At 40.0% G+C, this 9824-nt stretch overlaps 1 long non-coding RNA gene across 2 annotated transcripts; it reads left to right on the top strand.

Annotated features, from left to right (window-relative positions):
- The first annotated feature begins 417 nt into the window (after window positions 1-417).
- Window positions 418-7656, top strand: LOC103561091 (uncharacterized). Of its 2 annotated transcripts, XR_011539090.1 has the most exons (4): window positions 418-578; window positions 4637-4749; window positions 5153-5279; window positions 7432-7656. It is a non-coding gene; the product is annotated as an uncharacterized lncRNA (long non-coding RNA). The 2 variants fall into 2 exon arrangements; XR_547345.2 differs by lacking the exon at window positions 418-578 and having other exon boundaries at window positions 4483-4749.
- The last annotated feature ends 2168 nt before the right edge of the window (window positions 7657-9824 follow it).

The following is a 9824-nucleotide window of genomic DNA, read 5'->3' as shown; positions in this document are numbered from 1 at the left end:
TTTTCCTGGAGGAGTAGGGGATCAGTGGGAGAGCTTTGCCACAATAAGCAGCTTTTGGACTCAACACAACCAAGATGAGTGTCATAATATCTGTCTTTGCTAGTAATTAACAACAATGGAGAATACCCCCCACAAAAGCTATCAGACATAAGAGAAAGAAAAGCCTGCTCTTGAAGGGCTCATGCACAAATTCATCTGTTTCAGAAAGCAACCTAAAATCACAAGAAAGAAAGGTACATAGTCCTTTGGTGAAAAGAGACTCACTTAATAAGCTCTGGGCACATCTTGGCAAGAGAGGACACCTCCCCAGGCTAGAACCACCTCCCCATGGACCGAGACATTCATGGCAACCATTATTGTGACCTAGTACAGGTGTGCTGACACAGATGCTGGCAGATGCCATTAGAGTTCTCCCCTGACCTGTTGGTGCAGGAGTCTGCCCCACCCACTTGAGCACCTATTTAATCCAGCTCAGCCAGGGCAGGCAGCCCACCCTAGGGACTGGCCGCATCCAACAGCAAGCCCTTGGGCAACATGTGGGTCCACATAGGCAGGGTGTGTGGGACCTCTGCAGTGGGGTGAGTGGGTCTGCCTCTCCGGGGCAGGGCGAACACGAGGGGCAGGGTGTGTGCAAGGGGTGTGCCTGCATTGGTGGATTGTGTAGGGCCTCTTCAGTGGGGTAAGTGTGTCCACTTCAGTGGGTTAGGGCATGAGCATGGGGCAGGACTGTATTGACAGTGTGTGGGCCTACGGATGGTGGGGCTTTTCAGCTGCAGCAGACTTGTGCTTCTCAAAAAACCACATAGGAGATCAGCCCCACCTTCTAAAACCCGAAACAATTGTGTGCTGCCATGCCTGGGGCACGCCTCCACTCAGAGCAGGGTGAGTGAGGGAGCATGACTGCAAGGGCCAAGCCGAGGAGGCAGCAAAGTGGGGTCAGTTGTTCCAGAAGGAAGTTCTAAGGATGTGGAGCTGATGTCCTGTAACTGAAAAAGAAGGTTCAGGTGAGCACCATGAGTCCTCAGCACATCTAAGGAAAGGTGTTAATTCCTTTTCTTTAAAGAAAAGTTAATATTCTCTGCAGTTTGAGGATGCCAGAAATATAAAAGATTATAAGAGAATACTACAAAAAACTATATGCCAACAAACTGGATAATCTAGAAGAAATGTATAAATTCTTAGAAGCATACAACCTTCCAAAACTGGATCAAGAAGAAGTAGAGAATTTGAATAGACCAGTAAGGCAATCACCAGCAAGGTGATCCAAACTGTGATCAAAAACCCCTCAAAAAATAAAAGTCCAGGACCAGATGGCTTCTCTGGTGAATTCTACCAAACATTCAAAGAAGACCTAATACCTATCCTTCTCAAACTCTTCCAAAAAATTGAAGAGGAGGGGAAGCTTCCTAACTCTTTCTACGAGGCCAAAATTACCCTGATACCAAAACCAGACAAGGACAACACAAAAAAAGAAAATTACAGGCCAATATTACTGATGAACATCAGTGCAAAAATCCTCAACAAAATACTAGCAAATCGAACACAACAATACATTAAAAAGATCATAAACCATCATCAAGTGGGATTTATTCCAGGGATACAGGGGTGATTCAACATCTGCAAATCAATCAACGTGATACACCACATTAACAAAATGAAGAATAAAAATCACATGATCATAACAATAGATACAGAGAAAGCATCTGACAAGATACAGCATCCATTTATGATAAAAACTGTGAAAAAAATGGGTATAGAAGGCAAGTACCTCAACATAATAAAGGCCATATATGACAAATCTTCAGCTAATATTATACGCAAAGGAGAAAAACTGAAAGCTTTCCTTCTAAGAACAGGAACCAGACAGGGATGCCCACTTTCACCACTCCTATTTAACATAGTATCGGAAGTCCTAGCCAGAGCAATCAGGCAAGAAAAAGAAATAAAAGGGATCCAAAATGGAAAGGAAGAAGTGAAATTATCATTATTTGTAGATGACATGATTTTATATATAGATGACCCTAAAGAATCCACCAAAAAACTTTAAGAAATAATAAATGGATGTACGAAAGTTGCAGGATAAAAAAATCAACATACAAAAATCAGTTGCATTTTGGTGGCAGCCCTCTGGCCTAGTGGTTAAGTATGGCACGCTCTGCCTCAGTGGCTGAGGTTTGGCTCTCAGATGCGGACCTACTCCACTCATCAGCGGCCATGCTCTGGTGGCCACCCACATACAAAACAGAAGAAGACTGGCACAGATGTTAGCTCAGGGCAACTCTTCCTCATCAAAAAAACCCAAAAAACAAACAAACAAAAAACCAGTTGTGTTTCTAAACACTAACAATGAAGTAGCAGAAAGAGAAATTAAGAATACAATCCCATTTACAATTGCAACAAAAAGATTAAAATACCTAAGAATAAATATTACCAAAGAAGTGAAAGACTGGTACTCTGAAAACTATAAAACATTATTGAAAGAAATTGAAGACACAAGGAAATGGAAAGATAGTCCAAGCTCCTGGATTGGAAGAATTAACATAGTTAAAATGCCCGTACTTCCTAAAGCAATCCACAGATTCAACGCAATCCCCATCAAATTTCCTGTGATATTTTTCATAGAAATAGAACAAAGAATCCTAAAATTTATATAGAACAACAAAAGACCCTGAAAAGTCAAAGGAATCCTGAGAAAAAAGAACACAGCTGGAGGTATCACACTCCCTGATTTCAAAATATACTACAAAGCTATAGTAACCAAAACAGCATGGTACTGGTACAAAAACAGAAACACAGATCAATGGAATAGGATTGAGAGCCCAGAAATAAACCCACACATCTATGGAGAGCTACTTTTTGAGAAGGGAGCCAAGAACATACAATAGAGAAAGGAAAGTTTCTTCAATAAATGGTGTTTATCGAATAATAAATGGGAAAACTGGACAGCCACATGCAAAAGAATGAAAATAGACCATTATCTTTCACCATACACAAAAATTAATTCAAAATGGATTAAAGACTTGAATATAAGACCTGAAACCATAAAACTTCTAGAGGAAAACATAAGCAGCATGCTCTTTAACATCAGTCTTAGCAGCACATTTTTAAATACCATGTCTGACAGGCAAGGGAAACGAGAAAAAACAAACAAATGGGACTACATCAAACTGAAAAGCTTGTGCACAGCAAAGGAAACCATCAACAAAATGAAAATACAATCTAATAATTGAGGGAAATATTTGCAAACCATATATCTGCTATGGGGTTAATATCCAAAATATATAAAGAACTCATACATCTCAACAACAGAAAAACCAAATAACCTGTTAAAAAATGGGCAAAAGATCTGAACAGACATTTTTCCAAAGAATATATACAGATGGCCAACAGCACATGAAAAGATGTTCAACATCACTAATTATTAGAAAAATGCAAATCAAAACTACAATGAGATATCGCTTCATGCCCGTCAGAATGGCCCTAATTAACAAGACAGGAAATACCAGGTGTTGGAGAGGATGTGGAGAAAAGGGAACATACACTCCTGGTGGCAGTGCAAACTGGTGCAGCCACCATGAAAAACAGTAGGCAGATTCCTCAAAAAGTTAAGAATAGAACTACTATAGAATCCAGCTATTTCACTGCTGGGTATTTATCCAAAGATCATGAAAACACAAATCCATAAAAATACATGCACCCCTATGTTCATTGCGGCATTATTCACAATAGCCAAGACTTGGAAGCAACTTAGGTGCCTATCAAAGGATGAATGGATAAAGAAGATGTGGTATATATACACAATGGAATACTATTCAACCATTAAAAAAAGATGAAATCTTGCCATTTGCAACAACATGGATGGACCTTGAGGGTATTGTGCTAAGTGAAATAAGTCAGAGGGAGAAAGTCAAATACCATATGATCTCACTCATAAATAGAAGATAAAAACAATGACAAACAAACACGTAGAGACAGAGGTTGGATTCGTGGTTACCAGAGGGGAAGGGGGGAGGGAGGAGGATGAAAAGGGTGACTGGGCACATGTGTGTAGTGATGGATGGTAATTAGTCTTCGGGTGGTGAACACGATGTAATCTACATAGAAATTGAAATATAATGATGTACACCTGAAATTTATATAATGTTATAAACCAATGTTACCTTAACAAAAACAAAACAAAATAAAAAAAAATTGATGAAAGAAATTGAAGATGACATAAATGAGAAAAAAATAAAAAGATGGAGCCAGACTACCTGAGTTTAGATCCTGGCTCTAACACTGACTTACTTTATAATTCTAGGCAAATCACTCAAGTGTTCTGTGCCCAGCTTCCCTATGTATAAAAAAGGTTTAATAGTAGTCCCTACTCCAAAAGATTGTTATGAGCAACAAATGAATTAGTACATTATGACAGAAAATAATTATTACATTATGTGCTCACCAGAATGGATTGATTCTCTCTTTTTCCTGGGAACCACAGCTAGGCTACATTTCCCAGTATCCTTTGCAGTTTTTAAAGGCCATGTGACTGGGTTCTGGTCAATGGTATATAGGGAATAACTAATGTGTGCTATTTTTAAATCTGGCCCATAAAGACCTCCTGTGTTGTTCTCTACGGCTCTCTTTTCCCCTGCAGAAGAACCAGCAGAGGATTCCAAGGTTTTAAGAGGTGATGGGACCACAAGACGGAAGGACCCTTTCCAGACACCTATCAGACTTCATATGAGAAAGAAAGAAACTTCTGTTGAGGTAAGTCATTGAGATTTGGGATTTACAGGCTACAGCGGCTAGTGAGTCCTCTAACTAACATAACATGTCAAACAATTAGCAGAGTGTCTGGCACAGAATTGAGGTGTGAGTGTCAAGTAGTGTTTAGACTTACCAGAGAAGGGACCTGCTAGTGGATAGAACCACCAGGGTGTGTTTTGAAAACAGACAGTAACCTGGTGTGGCTGGAGGACAGGTTGCCTGGAGGATATTGGGCATAAATTGTGAGAAGGAAGATTGTGGTCACATCATAGAGGGCTCTGAATACCAGGCTAACGAACTTGGAGGTTATCCAATAAACAATAATGAGCTAGTAAAGGAATGAGAACTGTGCTAATGTTGCCTAGAAAAGGATGTTCAGAGCTGTAATTTTGGATTGTTTTAGTTTGGATTCCCCCAAAGCAGGCTCTGAAGGAAGACTCAAAAGCAAGTACTTTACTTGGGAGGTGATCCCAGGAAGCCCAGTGATGAAATGGGGAAGTGACAGTGGAAGAGAGGAAAACCAATGAACGGTATGTTAATGAACTGATCACTGCTGTGGACAATGGGGGCTCAGTCCCACTGGGCACCCTTGGAGGACCACGTGGACTATGACTCAGAATTGCCTCCCATGAAGAGGGAGAAAAGGAGGGAGGTATATATCTAGAAGCAAATAAGGTCTGTCTACAAGGCATGAACTCCCTAGCACTTTCAGCCTACTCACATGCTGACAGAGCTCTCTCCCTACCCCAAACATGCCCTCCCCTAAGAGAGACAAGAGTCAGATTGGCTCATAGGGGAAGTTGGACAATGAACTTGGGATTGAATGGAGAGGATATGGGGCGGGCACTGACAATATCTGTCACAATTCAACCACACCCTCTTCTTCACCCCTCTATTTCTAGGTCCCTCCTTTCCTATGATCTATTAGCAGTTGATTGTGGGAGGAGTGTGATGATACAAGGCACAGACAAAGGCTTGGGAATCCAGTAAACCTGGCTTCTAATCATGCCTCCACCTCTAATTGACCTTGGGCAAGTTACTCACCCTCTCTAAGCCCCAGTTTCCCCATCTGTAAAATAGAGTTAAAAATATCTAACAATAAAAACTCACTAGTGGCATATATAAAGAATTAGCAATGCTAGCTCTCTTCTCCTCCCTCTATGTTCTGGAAGCTACCTTCTGTGACATAAAGGGGGAGCCTTGATGTAGAGAGGATGGGATGAGGAGATGAGGAGCGGAGAGTGCTACATGGTAGTGTGGTAACCAGATCTATTATTCTTACTTCTGGAAAGGCTGCTACTGTACAACATTCATTTATTTATTCATTCATGTGTTTGGTTTTACCATTTTTAGGGAAGGCCATGAAGCTGGGACAGGATGAAGGAGAAAGCATAGGACTAGATTAGACTTCCCAGGAGTCTGTGCATAGACGTCAACTGCCAAGAGCTAAGCAGACCTGAATAGGGCAAGAGGTCCTGGGGCTGAAACCATTGAAATGGCTGAGACATGCTCCCTGTGATGTGACTTCACGCCCTGTGACCCACAGTATTCAATAAGACCCCAAAACTCATGCTATGCTGAGTGTAATTAGGGTTCCTGTAGAAGCCAGCAGTGAAGTGTTCAAGTCAGCTTAAGGCTGAACCAAAGTGGCCCATAAGGACTTAATTCGTGAGACAGAGGAGATCAGGGAAAAAATAAGGTCTGGGTTTGCAAAAATTATGAGGAGGATGGAAATGCAGTTACAGCCTGTGACTGTGATGTTTGAATTCGTTCTCACACAGTAGATAAGTAGAGAAGTAAAACCACCTAGATGTGTGTTAGTTGGCATCCTCTGAGAAGGAGATGCCAAGACACAATGAAACATGCGAGAAATTTGTTAGAAGAAACATCGGCGACAGAAAATGAGGAGGGAGCCAGGAGAGGCTGGGAGAATCATCAGACCTGGATGCCCCGAGTGCAGGAGAGAGAGAAGGAAGGAAGACTGTGTGGGTGGAAGTGTCTTAGACAGCAGTGCAAGGAAAGTTTGGCACTGCCACCAGGAATTCCTCCAGCCAAAGTCACCTGATAGAGGATTCCCATGTCTCCTACAAATGTGCCTGCCTTGTTATCTCTGTCACAAAAAAAGGGGAGAAGAAGGTGACTATGCTTTTTGCTAGTGTCACCAGATTAACACAAAAAACATCACCTAGCTGAAAATAGTGACCCAAGGAGGAATATAAAATACACATAAACGCACACACCAACACACCCCCCCCATCTTCTTTATTTTACCCCAGTTTACACCTTCTCTGTGGTTCCGTCACACCATTGTCCCAGGCTTGTGTAATTTTCTTGATGAAAATGTTTAGTAACATGCCCATGTCAATTTCCTGCTTTTGATACTGTACTATAGTTACGTAAGATGTTGTCACCAGGGGAAGCTGAGTGAAGGTATGCCTACTATTTTTGCAACTTCTTGTTAGTCTATAATTATTTTGAAATTAAAAGTTAAAAAAAATGTTTAATACAGAACCCCAAATATGAGTAAGGCTACTGGTTTTAAGAACCCACATAATAAACAAAAAACGAAAGCCCTAATTATGCAGGAGGATGTTGAAATAAACGATTCTGAAGGAAATGATGAAAAGTGAATGCGATGCCACAAGAACAACAGGCCTAAGGGAATATGCTTTTCACCTTCAGAGACAAGACTGCAAACCTAGCAGAGTGGAGAGCTTAACATATCCTGGTTTTCCTGCTGCAAGTGGGGTTGAAAAGCACGCGCAGTGGATTGAAAATCACAACTATCCTGCCAAGCGCAGCAGGCTAGCGTTTCCTGGAATCTGGTCTTATTTGGAGCCATACAAGCTGCTGCTTTCTGAAAGGAGGAAACTGAAAACAACAACAAAAGCAGAATTTCTCTTTTATTCCCGACTGGAAGAAAGAAAATCAGGACCATGAGCTATCCACCGCTGATGTCACGTTTGTCTTTATACGTGACGATTCCATTCACCACGCCTCTTCTCCGTTGTGTGGAAGCTCCATCTTACCTCGTCTGCTTCCACCAAGCCAACTCCATGCCTTTTATTCAGGCAAAGGCCTATGTTTACTCAATTATTAGGAATTAAAGAGGTTTAGAACTGTGAGAACATTTTTATTGGGTCAGTTTTTTATTTTAATTAATTTTTTAAGCGTGTTTCTCTTGAGACTTTGTTTTTAATGTTGTGCCTGTACCTCCGTTTCCCCCCAGGCCTGTTACTTATATTGTACGTGATCCTATAGCATGGCGATTTTTAGTAACACCTCTGCCAGGTTACTGTTTCTTGTTGTAAATTAGCATTTCCTTGCTTACTAAAATCATTCTTTCTTTTGTTTTCTGGCCACTTGTATATCTCTCTTTATATCCCTGTTGTTGTGACACGCGTGTCATAACTTTCACCCATTTTTCTCTTGGCTTATTTGTCTTTTTCTAATGTGTATGAGGTTTTAAAAAATATATTCTCAACATGTTAACATATCTTACAACTGCTGCCTCTTTCCACGCCTGCTTGCTTTCACGTCGCGTGGTGCTGGGGTTATTGGGATCTGGCCAAGGGGATATTGAAGTGGGGACATATTTCGTTTGGATTTAGTGGGATGTGTTTATGCGGTTTGCAGTCACTTCCACATAGTACAGTAAAGTTATTGTGGGACATCCTCGTGTAGGAGTGGCTTTCAGGAATACTTCTGTTTGTTGTGTCGACTGACCTACTATTGTGACACAGAGGTTTGAGGCCAGAGGTCGTACCGCGATACGAATGTGTTCTAGTCTCCCAGCGCTAGAAGTATGTAAGAGAGGAGAAATAAACTTTGAAATTCACAGAGCCAGAACCTAGTCTGTGGAAAATCCTTCCAATGACCGGACAGGTAAATTATAAACGGAGGATTGGGTTCTCATTTACGCCTGGAAGTTCTTATTTGTCATAATAAATCACTAGGTCAATACACAGTCAATCACTACAAGAACTTGGATGACAAATTGGTTTATGAGTTTCTCCAGTTTAAAGAGTAGTCACTGCAGAAGAAAATTTTAAGTGTTTTGAAACTTTACTGTTCATATATTAAAGAAAGTGTATAGAGCTTTATCTAAATTTGTCATAAATTTTACTAATTTGTGACATTATCAATATCAAATTGTAAAACAAACTTTTCTAAACTGTTAATAATAAAGAAAAATTTCAATCACCCATGCTAAAGACTGAATTATCTTTTCGCTCCCTAAAAGGAAATTACATTATTTTCATATTACAAATGAAGAGGTAATCAAAAAGTATGTATCCAAAAAGTATCAGAAAATATATTATACGGCTATATCAGGCAGTTAATAAAAATATTGTTTTTTTTCTGTATTTTATGATGTCTATGTATTTGCATTTTTCTTAAATTTGTAATTTTTGTGGGATTTTTACTCTAAATATTTACTTTTATAACTAATTTTTATTTATAAATGTTATTCTTTTGCTTAAAAGGGACACATCTCCCGCCACCCCCAGCCCAGGTGAACTTCAAGTGCCACACAACCTAGACCTGCCCTTGGTAATATTTTCAAAAGCTTGTAATAAAAATAAGAAGTCTCTTCTCCTATTTTTCCTTTCTTCTCAATCCCCAGATTTACCCATATTTTACTTATTCTGTTTCTTTAGCTGTGATTCTATTGGCAATTTTCATATTCCTAAATAATATATTAAATTGCTACTTCTTGATTTATTCAATTTTATGTATTATCTAATGGTTTCTTCCTTGACAGATTGAAATGTACTTCTCTTTACCTTACTTTTACTTCTCCTCTTTCACCTTCAGAGTACACTTTTATCACTATTTTTAGTCAAATAACCAGTATTTATGTCATAAGTCTACAAACACATACATTGCAAAGCCAAGACGTATACCATAATTACAGTTTCTTTATAGGACAACCTTGTGTTTTTGTTGAAGTTTCAAGCTGCCTCTTCCCTTGTATAATATGCTATCCTATGTTTTCCCCAAGGCTCCACCTGGTTGTATATTTTTAGATTTCCCCTTCTTCCTGGTGGCCTTCCCTTTAGAGCCCTCTACCC

Source organism: Equus przewalskii, chromosome 4, assembly GCF_037783145.1.
Source record: "Equus przewalskii isolate Varuska chromosome 4, EquPr2, whole genome shotgun sequence".
Taxonomy (NCBI): Eukaryota; Metazoa; Chordata; class Mammalia; order Perissodactyla; family Equidae; genus Equus; species Equus przewalskii.
Note: the sequence above shows the minus strand (reverse complement) of the source record. Positions and strands in the feature narration are given on the sequence as shown.